This window comes from Schistocerca americana, chromosome 3 (assembly GCF_021461395.2).
Source record: "Schistocerca americana isolate TAMUIC-IGC-003095 chromosome 3, iqSchAmer2.1, whole genome shotgun sequence".
Taxonomy (NCBI): domain Eukaryota; kingdom Metazoa; phylum Arthropoda; class Insecta; order Orthoptera; family Acrididae; genus Schistocerca; species Schistocerca americana.
Genome location: NC_060121.1, coordinates 960,667,806 through 960,681,910, shown reverse-complemented (window position 1 = coordinate 960,681,910; position 14,105 = coordinate 960,667,806). Strand labels below are relative to the sequence as shown.

Genomic DNA, 14,105 nt, shown 5'->3' with positions numbered 1-14,105 from the left:
CCTGAAAGTTAGTATGAAAAAGAGGCCTGGCAGGTGTAGCGACGCAAAAATTAAAAAATGAGATAGAGCCAACAGCACCCGGTGTTCCCAGGCGGTCACCCATCCAAGTACTAACCGGGCCCGATGTTGCTTAACTTCGGTGATCGGACGAGAACCGGTGTATTCAACATGGTATGGCCGTTGGCGTCCTTATAATGTAGCCGCACTGCAGAAGAAGCGTTCGGCCCTTCTCCCGACACACGCATTCGCCGTTTTCCGTGGCACATTTGACGCAAGGCACGTCCTTCCACCGCCACGTGGGTGACACGCACAACACAGCTGCTCGTTGCACCGCCTGTCATTCGTTTGGTGCGTGCGGCCTCCGACACCCGCGGGGGGCGCACCTTGTTCTTGTTATCCGGCGCAGGGCCGGGCGTCGGGGGGACTGCGCGGGGTGTGGCAGTGTCCTGCTGGACCGGCGGAGGCTTTCTCACCTGCCTGACACGCGCCGCGCTTCCAGATATTTGCGTAATTTGCGCGGTGCATTCTCGCCTGTCCCCCCTTCCGTCCCGACTTGTCCCGACTGCCGCTCGCTGCCGCTCGGGTCGCGCTCCATATGACCGCACAAGCACGAGAAACATCTGCGAGATGGGCGCGGGCCGAACCGGCGTGTCCGAGACGCCGTGTGCGGCCGTTCGGAGCTACTAGAGTAGAGCAGCGATGCGCTGGAAAGGTGCGAAAACACGGACAGAGGACACAGGAGGTTCAACAAAGCATCCATCTCCTCTAGAGGCGAAAGATAAATTTTTGTTTACAAATTTGCAGATGTGCACTGCTGCAAAACAATATGCCCTGACGTATTTCACAACATTTCTGTCGTTTCATACTGTTTTGTTATTTCCAGAGACTCTGGAAATCTTCCTTGGCACACTCTTCTTCAAACTGAGTGCCCTAATATCGTATCTTTTGTTTATTACAACAGATTTAAGTCATTGTGGAAACATCGTTGTCACATCTGAATAAGAGGGCTGGCAGTGGTGGTGGCGACAAAAAAGCAAAATATGAAGACAGCCAGAGGTCCCAGGCAGTCACCGATCCGAATACTAACGTTGTTGCTTAACTTGGGTGATCGGACGAGAACGGTTCATTTTTTTTTTTTTTTTTTTCTTTTTCTTCTTCATTTATTTAGTTAGTTTTCGGAATTTAGCGCTGCTACAAAACAGTAGGCTCTGACGCATTTCAAGAACGCATCTGTCGATTCGAAGTGTTTCGTTATTTCCAACGAGTTCCTAGCACTATTCCTCGGCGCATTCTTACTCAAACTGAGTTCATTACTGTAATTTCGTGTCTTATGTTTAGTGCAGTACTTTAAAATGCTTGTGGAAGCATCTTTGTCACACCTGAAAGTTAGTATGAAAAAGAGGCCTGGCAGGTGTAGCGACGCAAAAATTAAAAAATGAGATAGAGCCAACAGCACCTTTTTTTTTTTTTTTTTTTTTTTTTTTAAAACGTAATAAACTTTTATTTACAAAATAACAAATACAGTCATGAGATTCCAAGGTATTTTCAATTTCAATTTCAGTTAGTTATCGAGTCTTTTTCTTTTCTTTACTGATATGCCCGGTGTTCCCAGGCGGTCACCCATCCAAGTACTAACCGGGCCCGATGTTGCTTAACTTCGGTGATCGGACGAGAACCGGTGTACTCAACATGGTATGGCCGTTGGCGTCCTTATAATGTAGCCGCACTGCAGAAGAAGCGTTCGGCCCTTCTCCCGACACACGCATTCGCCGTTTTCCGTGGCACATTTGACGCAAGGCACGTCCTTCCACCGCCACGTGGGTGACACGCACAACACAGCTGCTCGTTGCACCGCCTGTCATTCGTTTGGTGCGTGCGGCCTCCGACACCCGCGGGGGGCGCACCTTGTTCTTGTTATCCGGCGCAGGGCCGGGCGTCGGGGGGACTGCGCGGGGTGTGGCAGTGTCCTGCTGGACCGGCGGAGGCTTTCTCACCTGCCTGACACGCGCCGCGCTTCCAGATATTTGCGTAATTTGCGCGGTGCATTCTCGCCTGTCCCCCCTTCCGTCCCGACTTGTCCCGACTGCCGCTCGCTGCCGCTCGGGTCGCGCTCCATATGACCGCACAAGCACGAGAAACATCTGCGAGATGGGCGCGGGCCGAACCGGCGTGTCCGAGACGCCGTGTGCGGCCGTTCGGAGCTACTAGAGTAGAGCAGCGATGCGCTGGAAAGGTGCGAAAACACGGACAGAGGACACAGGAGGTTCAACAAAGCATCCATCTCCTCTAGAGGCGAAAGATAAATTTTTGTTTACAAATTTGCAGATGTGCACTGCTGCAAAACAATATGCCCTGACGTATTTCACAACATTTCTGTCGTTTCATACTGTTTTGTTATTTCCAGAGACTCTGGAAATCTTCCTTGGCACACTCTTCTTCAAACTGAGTGCCCTAATATCGTATCTTTTGTTTATTACAACAGATTTAAGTCATTGTGGAAACATCGTTGTCACATCTGAATAAGAGGGCTGGCAGTGGTGGTGGCGACAAAAAAGCAAAATATGAAGACAGCCAGAGGTCCCAGGCAGTCACCGATCCGAATACTAACGTTGTTGCTTAACTTGGGTGATCGGACGAGAACGGTTCATTTTTTTTTTTTTTTTTTTCTTTTTCTTCTTCATTTATTTAGTTAGTTTTCGGAATTTAGCGCTGCTACAAAACAGTAGGCTCTGACGCATTTCAAGAACGCATCTGTCGATTCGAAGTGTTTCGTTATTTCCAACGAGTTCCTAGCACTATTCCTCGGCGCATTCTTACTCAAACTGAGTTCATTACTGTAATTTCGTGTCTTATGTTTAGTGCAGTACTTTAAAATGCTTGTGGAAGCATCTTTGTCACACCTGAAAGTTAGTATGAAAAAGAGGCCTGGCAGGTGTAGCGACGCAAAAATTAAAAAATGAGATAGAGCCAACAGCACCCGGTGTTCCCAGGCGGTCACCCATCCAAGTACTAACCGGGCCCGATGTTGCTTAACTTCGGTGATCGGACGAGAACCGGTGTATTCAACATGGTATGGCCGTTGGCGTCCTTATAATGTAGCCGCACTGCAGAAGAAGCGTTCGGCCCTTCTCCCGACACACGCATTCGCCGTTTTCCGTGGCACATTTGACGCAAGGCACGTCCTTCCACCGCCACGTGGGTGACACGCACAACACAGCTGCTCGTTGCACCGCCTGTCATTCGTTTGGTGCGTGCGGCCTCCGACACCCGCGGGGGGCGCACCTTGTTCTTGTTATCCGGCGCAGGGCCGGGCGTCGGGGGGACTGCGCGGGGTGTGGCAGTGTCCTGCTGGACCGGCGGAGGCTTTCTCACCTGCCTGACACGCGCCGCGCTTCCAGATATTTGCGTAATTTGCGCGGTGCATTCTCGCCTGTCCCCCCTTCCGTCCCGACTTGTCCCGACTGCCGCTCGCTGCCGCTCGGGTCGCGCTCCATATGACCGCACAAGCACGAGAAACATCTGCGAGATGGGCGCGGGCCGAACCGGCGTGTCCGAGACGCCGTGTGCGGCCGTTCGGAGCTACTAGAGTAGAGCAGCGATGCGCTGGAAAGGTGCGAAAACACGGACAGAGGACACAGGAGGTTCAACAAAGCATCCATCTCCTCTAGAGGCGAAAGATAAATTTTTGTTTACAAATTTGCAGATGTGCACTGCTGCAAAACAATATGCCCTGACGTATTTCACAACATTTCTGTCGTTTCATACTGTTTTGTTATTTCCAGAGACTCTGGAAATCTTCCTTGGCACACTCTTCTTCAAACTGAGTGCCCTAATATCGTATCTTTTGTTTATTACAACAGATTTAAGTCATTGTGGAAACATCGTTGTCACATCTGAATAAGAGGGCTGGCAGTGGTGGTGGCGACAAAAAAGCAAAATATGAAGACAGCCAGAGGTCCCAGGCAGTCACCGATCCGAATACTAACGTTGTTGCTTAACTTGGGTGATCGGACGAGAACGGTTCATTTTTTTTTTTTTTTTTTTCTTTTTCTTCTTCATTTATTTAGTTAGTTTTCGGAATTTAGCGCTGCTACAAAACAGTAGGCTCTGACGCATTTCAAGAACGCATCTGTCGATTCGAAGTGTTTCGTTATTTCCAACGAGTTCCTAGCACTATTCCTCGGCGCATTCTTACTCAAACTGAGTTCATTACTGTAATTTCGTGTCTTATGTTTAGTGCAGTACTTTAAAATGCTTGTGGAAGCATCTTTGTCACACCTGAAAGTTAGTATGAAAAAGAGGCCTGGCAGGTGTAGCGACGCAAAAATTAAAAAATGAGATAGAGCCAACAGCACCTTTTTTTTTTTTTTTTTTTTTTTTTTTAAAACGTAATAAACTTTTATTTACAAAATAACAAATACAGTCATGAGATTCCAAGGTATTTTCAATTTCAATTTCAGTTAGTTATCGAGTCTTTTTCTTTTCTTTACTGATATGCCCGGTGTTCCCAGGCGGTCACCCATCCAAGTACTAACCGGGCCCGATGTTGCTTAACTTCGGTGATCGGACGAGAACCGGTGTACTCAACATGGTATGGCCGTTGGCGTCCTTATAATGTAGCCGCACTGCAGAAGAAGCGTTCGGCCCTTCTCCCGACACACGCATTCGCCGTTTTCCGTGGCACATTTGACGCAAGGCACGTCCTTCCACCGCCACGTGGGTGACACGCACAACACAGCTGCTCGTTGCACCGCCTGTCATTCGTTTGGTGCGTGCGGCCTCCGACACCCGCGGGGGGCGCACCTTGTTCTTGTTATCCGGCGCAGGGCCGGGCGTCGGGGGGACTGCGCGGGGTGTGGCAGTGTCCTGCTGGACCGGCGGAGGCTTTCTCACCTGCCTGACACGCGCCGCGCTTCCAGATATTTGCGTAATTTGCGCGGTGCATTCTCGCCTGTCCCCCCTTCCGTCCCGACTTGTCCCGACTGCCGCTCGCTGCCGCTCGGGTCGCGCTCCATATGACCGCACAAGCACGAGAAACATCTGCGAGATGGGCGCGGGCCGAACCGGCGTGTCCGAGACGCCGTGTGCGGCCGTTCGGAGCTACTAGAGTAGAGCAGCGATGCGCTGGAAAGGTGCGAAAACACGGACAGAGGACACAGGAGGTTCAACAAAGCATCCATCTCCTCTAGAGGCGAAAGATAAATTTTTGTTTACAAATTTGCAGATGTGCACTGCTGCAAAACAATATGCCCTGACGTATTTCACAACATTTCTGTCGTTTCATACTGTTTTGTTATTTCCAGAGACTCTGGAAATCTTCCTTGGCACACTCTTCTTCAAACTGAGTGCCCTAATATCGTATCTTTTGTTTATTACAACAGATTTAAGTCATTGTGGAAACATCGTTGTCACATCTGAATAAGAGGGCTGGCAGTGGTGGTGGCGACAAAAAAGCAAAATATGAAGACAGCCAGAGGTCCCAGGCAGTCACCGATCCGAATACTAACGTTGTTGCTTAACTTGGGTGATCGGACGAGAACGGTTCATTTTTTTTTTTTTTTTTTTCTTTTTCTTCTTCATTTATTTAGTTAGTTTTCGGAATTTAGCGCTGCTACAAAACAGTAGGCTCTGACGCATTTCAAGAACGCATCTGTCGATTCGAAGTGTTTCGTTATTTCCAACGAGTTCCTAGCACTATTCCTCGGCGCATTCTTACTCAAACTGAGTTCATTACTGTAATTTCGTGTCTTATGTTTAGTGCAGTACTTTAAAATGCTTGTGGAAGCATCTTTGTCACACCTGAAAGTTAGTATGAAAAAGAGGCCTGGCAGGTGTAGCGACGCAAAAATTAAAAAATGAGATAGAGCCAACAGCACCCGGTGTTCCCAGGCGGTCACCCATCCAAGTACTAACCGGGCCCGATGTTGCTTAACTTCGGTGATCGGACGAGAACCGGTGTATTCAACATGGTATGGCCGTTGGCGTCCTTATAATGTAGCCGCACTGCAGAAGAAGCGTTCGGCCCTTCTCCCGACACACGCATTCGCCGTTTTCCGTGGCACATTTGACGCAAGGCACGTCCTTCCACCGCCACGTGGGTGACACGCACAACACAGCTGCTCGTTGCACCGCCTGTCATTCGTTTGGTGCGTGCGGCCTCCGACACCCGCGGGGGGCGCACCTTGTTCTTGTTATCCGGCGCAGGGCCGGGCGTCGGGGGGACTGCGCGGGGTGTGGCAGTGTCCTGCTGGACCGGCGGAGGCTTTCTCACCTGCCTGACACGCGCCGCGCTTCCAGATATTTGCGTAATTTGCGCGGTGCATTCTCGCCTGTCCCCCCTTCCGTCCCGACTTGTCCCGACTGCCGCTCGCTGCCGCTCGGGTCGCGCTCCATATGACCGCACAAGCACGAGAAACATCTGCGAGATGGGCGCGGGCCGAACCGGCGTGTCCGAGACGCCGTGTGCGGCCGTTCGGAGCTACTAGAGTAGAGCAGCGATGCGCTGGAAAGGTGCGAAAACACGGACAGAGGACACAGGAGGTTCAACAAAGCATCCATCTCCTCTAGAGGCGAAAGATAAATTTTTGTTTACAAATTTGCAGATGTGCACTGCTGCAAAACAATATGCCCTGACGTATTTCACAACATTTCTGTCGTTTCATACTGTTTTGTTATTTCCAGAGACTCTGGAAATCTTCCTTGGCACACTCTTCTTCAAACTGAGTGCCCTAATATCGTATCTTTTGTTTATTACAACAGATTTAAGTCATTGTGGAAACATCGTTGTCACATCTGAATAAGAGGGCTGGCAGTGGTGGTGGCGACAAAAAAGCAAAATATGAAGACAGCCAGAGGTCCCAGGCAGTCACCGATCCGAATACTAACGTTGTTGCTTAACTTGGGTGATCGGACGAGAACGGTTCATTTTTTTTTTTTTTTTTTTCTTTTTCTTCTTCATTTATTTAGTTAGTTTTCGGAATTTAGCGCTGCTACAAAACAGTAGGCTCTGACGCATTTCAAGAACGCATCTGTCGATTCGAAGTGTTTCGTTATTTCCAACGAGTTCCTAGCACTATTCCTCGGCGCATTCTTACTCAAACTGAGTTCATTACTGTAATTTCGTGTCTTATGTTTAGTGCAGTACTTTAAAATGCTTGTGGAAGCATCTTTGTCACACCTGAAAGTTAGTATGAAAAAGAGGCCTGGCAGGTGTAGCGACGCAAAAATTAAAAAATGAGATAGAGCCAACAGCACCTTTTTTTTTTTTTTTTTTTTTTTTTTTAAAACGTAATAAACTTTTATTTACAAAATAACAAATACAGTCATGAGATTCCAAGGTATTTTCAATTTCAATTTCAGTTAGTTATCGAGTCTTTTTCTTTTCTTTACTGATATGCCCGGTGTTCCCAGGCGGTCACCCATCCAAGTACTAACCGGGCCCGATGTTGCTTAACTTCGGTGATCGGACGAGAACCGGTGTACTCAACATGGTATGGCCGTTGGCGTCCTTATAATGTAGCCGCACTGCAGAAGAAGCGTTCGGCCCTTCTCCCGACACACGCATTCGCCGTTTTCCGTGGCACATTTGACGCAAGGCACGTCCTTCCACCGCCACGTGGGTGACACGCACAACACAGCTGCTCGTTGCACCGCCTGTCATTCGTTTGGTGCGTGCGGCCTCCGACACCCGCGGGGGGCGCACCTTGTTCTTGTTATCCGGCGCAGGGCCGGGCGTCGGGGGGACTGCGCGGGGTGTGGCAGTGTCCTGCTGGACCGGCGGAGGCTTTCTCACCTGCCTGACACGCGCCGCGCTTCCAGATATTTGCGTAATTTGCGCGGTGCATTCTCGCCTGTCCCCCCTTCCGTCCCGACTTGTCCCGACTGCCGCTCGCTGCCGCTCGGGTCGCGCTCCATATGACCGCACAAGCACGAGAAACATCTGCGAGATGGGCGCGGGCCGAACCGGCGTGTCCGAGACGCCGTGTGCGGCCGTTCGGAGCTACTAGAGTAGAGCAGCGATGCGCTGGAAAGGTGCGAAAACACGGACAGAGGACACAGGAGGTTCAACAAAGCATCCATCTCCTCTAGAGGCGAAAGATAAATTTTTGTTTACAAATTTGCAGATGTGCACTGCTGCAAAACAATATGCCCTGACGTATTTCACAACATTTCTGTCGTTTCATACTGTTTTGTTATTTCCAGAGACTCTGGAAATCTTCCTTGGCACACTCTTCTTCAAACTGAGTGCCCTAATATCGTATCTTTTGTTTATTACAACAGATTTAAGTCATTGTGGAAACATCGTTGTCACATCTGAATAAGAGGGCTGGCAGTGGTGGTGGCGACAAAAAAGCAAAATATGAAGACAGCCAGAGGTCCCAGGCAGTCACCGATCCGAATACTAACGTTGTTGCTTAACTTGGGTGATCGGACGAGAACGGTTCATTTTTTTTTTTTTTTTTTTCTTTTTCTTCTTCATTTATTTAGTTAGTTTTCGGAATTTAGCGCTGCTACAAAACAGTAGGCTCTGACGCATTTCAAGAACGCATCTGTCGATTCGAAGTGTTTCGTTATTTCCAACGAGTTCCTAGCACTATTCCTCGGCGCATTCTTACTCAAACTGAGTTCATTACTGTAATTTCGTGTCTTATGTTTAGTGCAGTACTTTAAAATGCTTGTGGAAGCATCTTTGTCACACCTGAAAGTTAGTATGAAAAAGAGGCCTGGCAGGTGTAGCGACGCAAAAATTAAAAAATGAGATAGAGCCAACAGCACCCGGTGTTCCCAGGCGGTCACCCATCCAAGTACTAACCGGGCCCGATGTTGCTTAACTTCGGTGATCGGACGAGAACCGGTGTATTCAACATGGTATGGCCGTTGGCGTCCTTATAATGTAGCCGCACTGCAGAAGAAGCGTTCGGCCCTTCTCCCGACACACGCATTCGCCGTTTTCCGTGGCACATTTGACGCAAGGCACGTCCTTCCACCGCCACGTGGGTGACACGCACAACACAGCTGCTCGTTGCACCGCCTGTCATTCGTTTGGTGCGTGCGGCCTCCGACACCCGCGGGGGGCGCACCTTGTTCTTGTTATCCGGCGCAGGGCCGGGCGTCGGGGGGACTGCGCGGGGTGTGGCAGTGTCCTGCTGGACCGGCGGAGGCTTTCTCACCTGCCTGACACGCGCCGCGCTTCCAGATATTTGCGTAATTTGCGCGGTGCATTCTCGCCTGTCCCCCCTTCCGTCCCGACTTGTCCCGACTGCCGCTCGCTGCCGCTCGGGTCGCGCTCCATATGACCGCACAAGCACGAGAAACATCTGCGAGATGGGCGCGGGCCGAACCGGCGTGTCCGAGACGCCGTGTGCGGCCGTTCGGAGCTACTAGAGTAGAGCAGCGATGCGCTGGAAAGGTGCGAAAACACGGACAGAGGACACAGGAGGTTCAACAAAGCATCCATCTCCTCTAGAGGCGAAAGATAAATTTTTGTTTACAAATTTGCAGATGTGCACTGCTGCAAAACAATATGCCCTGACGTATTTCACAACATTTCTGTCGTTTCATACTGTTTTGTTATTTCCAGAGACTCTGGAAATCTTCCTTGGCACACTCTTCTTCAAACTGAGTGCCCTAATATCGTATCTTTTGTTTATTACAACAGATTTAAGTCATTGTGGAAACATCGTTGTCACATCTGAATAAGAGGGCTGGCAGTGGTGGTGGCGACAAAAAAGCAAAATATGAAGACAGCCAGAGGTCCCAGGCAGTCACCGATCCGAATACTAACGTTGTTGCTTAACTTGGGTGATCGGACGAGAACGGTTCATTTTTTTTTTTTTTTTTTTCTTTTTCTTCTTCATTTATTTAGTTAGTTTTCGGAATTTAGCGCTGCTACAAAACAGTAGGCTCTGACGCATTTCAAGAACGCATCTGTCGATTCGAAGTGTTTCGTTATTTCCAACGAGTTCCTAGCACTATTCCTCGGCGCATTCTTACTCAAACTGAGTTCATTACTGTAATTTCGTGTCTTATGTTTAGTGCAGTACTTTAAAATGCTTGTGGAAGCATCTTTGTCACACCTGAAAGTTAGTATGAAAAAGAGGCCTGGCAGGTGTAGCGACGCAAAAATTAAAAAAGGAGATAGAGCCAACAGCACCTTTTTTTTTTTTTTTTTTTTTTTTTTTAAAACGTAATAAACTTTTATTTACAAAATAACAAATACAGTCATGAGATTCCAAGGTATTTTCAATTTCAATTTCAGTTAGTTATCGAGTCTTTTTCTTTTCTTTACTGATATGCCCGGTGTTCCCAGGCGGTCACCCATCCAAGTACTAACCGGGCCCGATGTTGCTTAACTTCGGTGATCGGACGAGAACCGGTGTACTCAACATGGTATGGCCGTTGGCGTCCTTATAATGTAGCCGCACTGCAGAAGAAGCGTTCGGCCCTTCTCCCGACACACGCATTCGCCGTTTTCCGTGGCACATTTGACGCAAGGCACGTCCTTCCACCGCCACGTGGGTGACACGCACAACACAGCTGCTCGTTGCACCGCCTGTCATTCGTTTGGTGCGTGCGGCCTCCGACACCCGCGGGGGGCGCACCTTGTTCTTGTTATCCGGCGCAGGGCCGGGCGTCGGGGGGACTGCGCGGGGTGTGGCAGTGTCCTGCTGGACCGGCGGAGGCTTTCTCACCTGCCTGACACGCGCCGCGCTTCCAGATATTTGCGTAATTTGCGCGGTGCATTCTCGCCTGTCCCCCCTTCCGTCCCGACTTGTCCCGACTGCCGCTCGCTGCCGCTCGGGTCGCGCTCCATATGACCGCACAAGCACGAGAAACATCTGCGAGATGGGCGCGGGCCGAACCGGCGTGTCCGAGACGCCGTGTGCGGCCGTTCGGAGCTACTAGAGTAGAGCAGCGATGCGCTGGAAAGGTGCGAAAACACGGACAGAGGACACAGGAGGTTCAACAAAGCATCCATCTCCTCTAGAGGCGAAAGATAAATTTTTGTTTACAAATTTGCAGATGTGCACTGCTGCAAAACAATATGCCCTGACGTATTTCACAACATTTCTGTCGTTTCATACTGTTTTGTTATTTCCAGAGACTCTGGAAATCTTCCTTGGCACACTCTTCTTCAAACTGAGTGCCCTAATATCGTATCTTTTGTTTATTACAACAGATTTAAGTCATTGTGGAAACATCGTTGTCACATCTGAATAAGAGGGCTGGCAGTGGTGGTGGCGACAAAAAAGCAAAATATGAAGACAGCCAGAGGTCCCAGGCAGTCACCGATCCGAATACTAACGTTGTTGCTTAACTTGGGTGATCGGACGAGAACGGTTCATTTTTTTTTTTTTTTTTTTTTCTTTTTCTTCTTCATTTATTTAGTTAGTTTTCGGAATTTAGCGCTGCTACAAAACAGTAGGCTCTGACGCATTTCAAGAACGCATCTGTCGATTCGAAGTGTTTCGTTATTTCCAACGAGTTCCTAGCACTATTCCTCGGCGCATTCTTACTCAAACTGAGTTCATTACTGTAATTTCGTGTCTTATGTTTAGTGCAGTACTTTAAAATGCTTGTGGAAGCATCTTTGTCACACCTGAAAGTTAGTATGAAAAAGAGGCCTGGCAGGTGTAGCGACGCAAAAATTAAAAAATGAGATAGAGCCAACAGCACCCGGTGTTCCCAGGCGGTCACCCATCCAAGTACTAACCGGGCCCGATGTTGCTTAACTTCGGTGATCGGACGAGAACCGGTGTATTCAACATGGTATGGCCGTTGGCGTCCTTATAATGTAGCCGCACTGCAGAAGAAGCGTTCGGCCCTTCTCCCGACACACGCATTCGCCGTTTTCCGTGGCACATTTGACGCAAGGCACGTCCTTCCACCGCCACGTGGGTGACACGCACAACACAGCTGCTCGTTGCACCGCCTGTCATTCGTTTGGTGCGTGCGGCCTCCGACACCCGCGGGGGGCGCACCTTGTTCTTGTTATCCGGCGCAGGGCCGGGCGTCGGGGGGACTGCGCGGGGTGTGGCAGTGTCCTGCTGGACCGGCGGAGGCTTTCTCACCTGCCTGACACGCGCCGCGCTTCCAGATATTTGCGTAATTTGCGCGGTGCATTCTCGCCTGTCCCCCCTTCCGTCCCGACTTGTCCCGACTGCCGCTCGCTGCCGCTCGGGTCGCGCTCCATATGACCGCACAAGCACGAGAAACATCTGCGAGATGGGCGCGGGCCGAACCGGCGTGTCCGAGACGCCGTGTGCGGCCGTTCGGAGCTACTAGAGTAGAGCAGCGATGCGCTGGAAAGGTGCGAAAACACGGACAGAGGACACAGGAGGTTCAACAAAGCATCCATCTCCTCTAGAGGCGAAAGATAAATTTTTGTTTACAAATTTGCAGATGTGCACTGCTGCAAAACAATATGCCCTGACGTATTTCACAACATTTCTGTCGTTTCATACTGTTTTGTTATTTCCAGAGACTCTGGAAATCTTCCTTGGCACACTCTTCTTCAAACTGAGTGCCCTAATATCGTATCTTTTGTTTATTACAACAGATTTAAGTCATTGTGGAAACATCGTTGTCACATCTGAATAAGAGGGCTGGCAGTGGTGGTGGCGACAAAAAAGCAAAATATGAAGACAGCCAGAGGTCCCAGGCAGTCACCGATCCGAATACTAACGTTGTTGCTTAACTTGGGTGATCGGACGAGAACGGTTCATTTTTTTTTTTTTTTTTTTTCTTTTTCTTCTTCATTTATTTAGTTAGTTTTCGGAATTTAGCGCTGCTACAAAACAGTAGGCTCTGACGCATTTCAAGAACGCATCTGTCGATTCGAAGTGTTTCGTTATTTCCAACGAGTTCCTAGCACTATTCCTCGGCGCATTCTTACTCAAACTGAGTTCATTACTGTAATTTCGTGTCTTATGTTTAGTGCAGTACTTTAAAATGCTTGTGGAAGCATCTTTGTCACACCTGAAAGTTAGTATGAAAAAGAGGCCTGGCAGGTGTAGCGACGCAAAAATTAAAAAATGAGATAGAGCCAACAGCACCTTTTTTTTTTTTTTTTTTTTTTTTTTAAAACGTAATAAACTTTTATTTACAAAATAACAAATACAGTCATAAGATTCCAAGGTATTTTCAATTTCAATTTCAGTTAGTTATCGAGTCTTTTTCTTTTCTTTACTGATATGCCCGGTGTTCCCAGGCGGTCACCCATCCAAGTACTAACCGGGCCCGATGTTGCTTAACTTCGGTGATCGGACGAGAACCGGTGTATTCAACATGGTATGGCCGTTGGCGTCCTTATAATGTAGCCGCACTGCAGAAGAAGCGTTCGGCCCTTCTCCCGACACACGCATTCGCCGTTTTCCGTGGCACATTTGACGCAAGGCACGTCCTTCCACCGCCACGTGGGTGACACGCACAACACAGCTGCTCGTTGCACCGCCTGTCATTCGTTTGGTGCGTGCGGCCTCCGACACCCGCGGGGGGCGCACCTTGTTCTTGTTATCCGGCGCAGGGCCGGGCGTCGGGGGGACTGCGCGGGGTGTGGCAGTGTCCTGCTGGACCGGCGGAGGCTTTCTCACCTGCCTGACACGCGCCGCGCTTCCAGATATTTGCGTAATTTGCGCGGTGCATTCTCGCCTGTCCCCCCTTCCGTCCCGACTTGTCCCGACTGCCGCTCGCTGCCGCTCGGGTCGCGCTCCATATGACCGCACAAGCACGAGAAACATCTGCGAGATGGGCGCGGGCCGAACCGGCGTGTCCGAGACGCCGTGTGCGGCCGTTCGGAGCTACTAGAGTAGAGCAGCGATGCGCTGGAAAGGTGCGAAAACACGGACAGAGGACACAGGAGGTTCAACAAAGCATCCATCTCCTCTAGAGGCGAAAGATAAATTTTTGTTTACAAATTTGCAGATGTGCACTGCTGCAAAACAATATGCCCTGACGTATTTCACAACATTTCTGTCGTTTCATACTGTTTTGTTATTTCCAGAGACTCTGGAAATCTTCCTTGGCACACTCTTCTTCAAACTGAGTGCCCTAATATCGTATCTTTTGTTTATTACAACAGATTTAAGTCATTGTGGAAACATCGT

At 49.5% G+C, this 14,105-nt stretch overlaps 5 non-coding genes and 5 pseudogenes across 5 annotated transcripts; all 10 read right to left on the bottom strand.

Annotated features, from left to right (window-relative positions):
• Window positions 1-66: 66 nt before the first annotated feature.
• On the bottom strand, window positions 67-185 carry LOC124607900. Its single transcript, XR_006978855.1, has one exon. It is a non-coding gene; the product is annotated as a 5S ribosomal RNA (ribosomal RNA).
• Window positions 186-1,587: 1,402 nt separating this feature from the next.
• LOC124607792 lies at window positions 1,588-1,703 on the bottom strand (annotated as a pseudogene).
• Window positions 1,704-2,965: 1,262 nt separating this feature from the next.
• LOC124607888 lies at window positions 2,966-3,084 on the bottom strand. Its single transcript, XR_006978854.1, has one exon. It is a non-coding gene; the product is annotated as a 5S ribosomal RNA (ribosomal RNA).
• A 1,402-nt stretch (window positions 3,085-4,486) lies between these two features.
• On the bottom strand, window positions 4,487-4,602 carry LOC124607791 (annotated as a pseudogene).
• Window positions 4,603-5,864: 1,262 nt separating this feature from the next.
• On the bottom strand, window positions 5,865-5,983 carry LOC124607876. The gene has a single exon (XR_006978852.1). It is a non-coding gene; the product is annotated as a 5S ribosomal RNA (ribosomal RNA).
• A 1,402-nt stretch (window positions 5,984-7,385) lies between these two features.
• On the bottom strand, window positions 7,386-7,501 carry LOC124607790 (annotated as a pseudogene).
• A 1,262-nt stretch (window positions 7,502-8,763) lies between these two features.
• Window positions 8,764-8,882, bottom strand: LOC124607864. The gene has a single exon (XR_006978851.1). It is a non-coding gene; the product is annotated as a 5S ribosomal RNA (ribosomal RNA).
• Window positions 8,883-10,284: 1,402 nt separating this feature from the next.
• Window positions 10,285-10,400, bottom strand: LOC124607789 (annotated as a pseudogene).
• Window positions 10,401-11,664: 1,264 nt separating this feature from the next.
• LOC124607853 lies at window positions 11,665-11,783 on the bottom strand. The gene has a single exon (XR_006978850.1). It is a non-coding gene; the product is annotated as a 5S ribosomal RNA (ribosomal RNA).
• Window positions 11,784-13,185: 1,402 nt separating this feature from the next.
• Window positions 13,186-13,301, bottom strand: LOC124607722 (annotated as a pseudogene).
• Window positions 13,302-14,105: the final 804 nt, after the last annotated feature.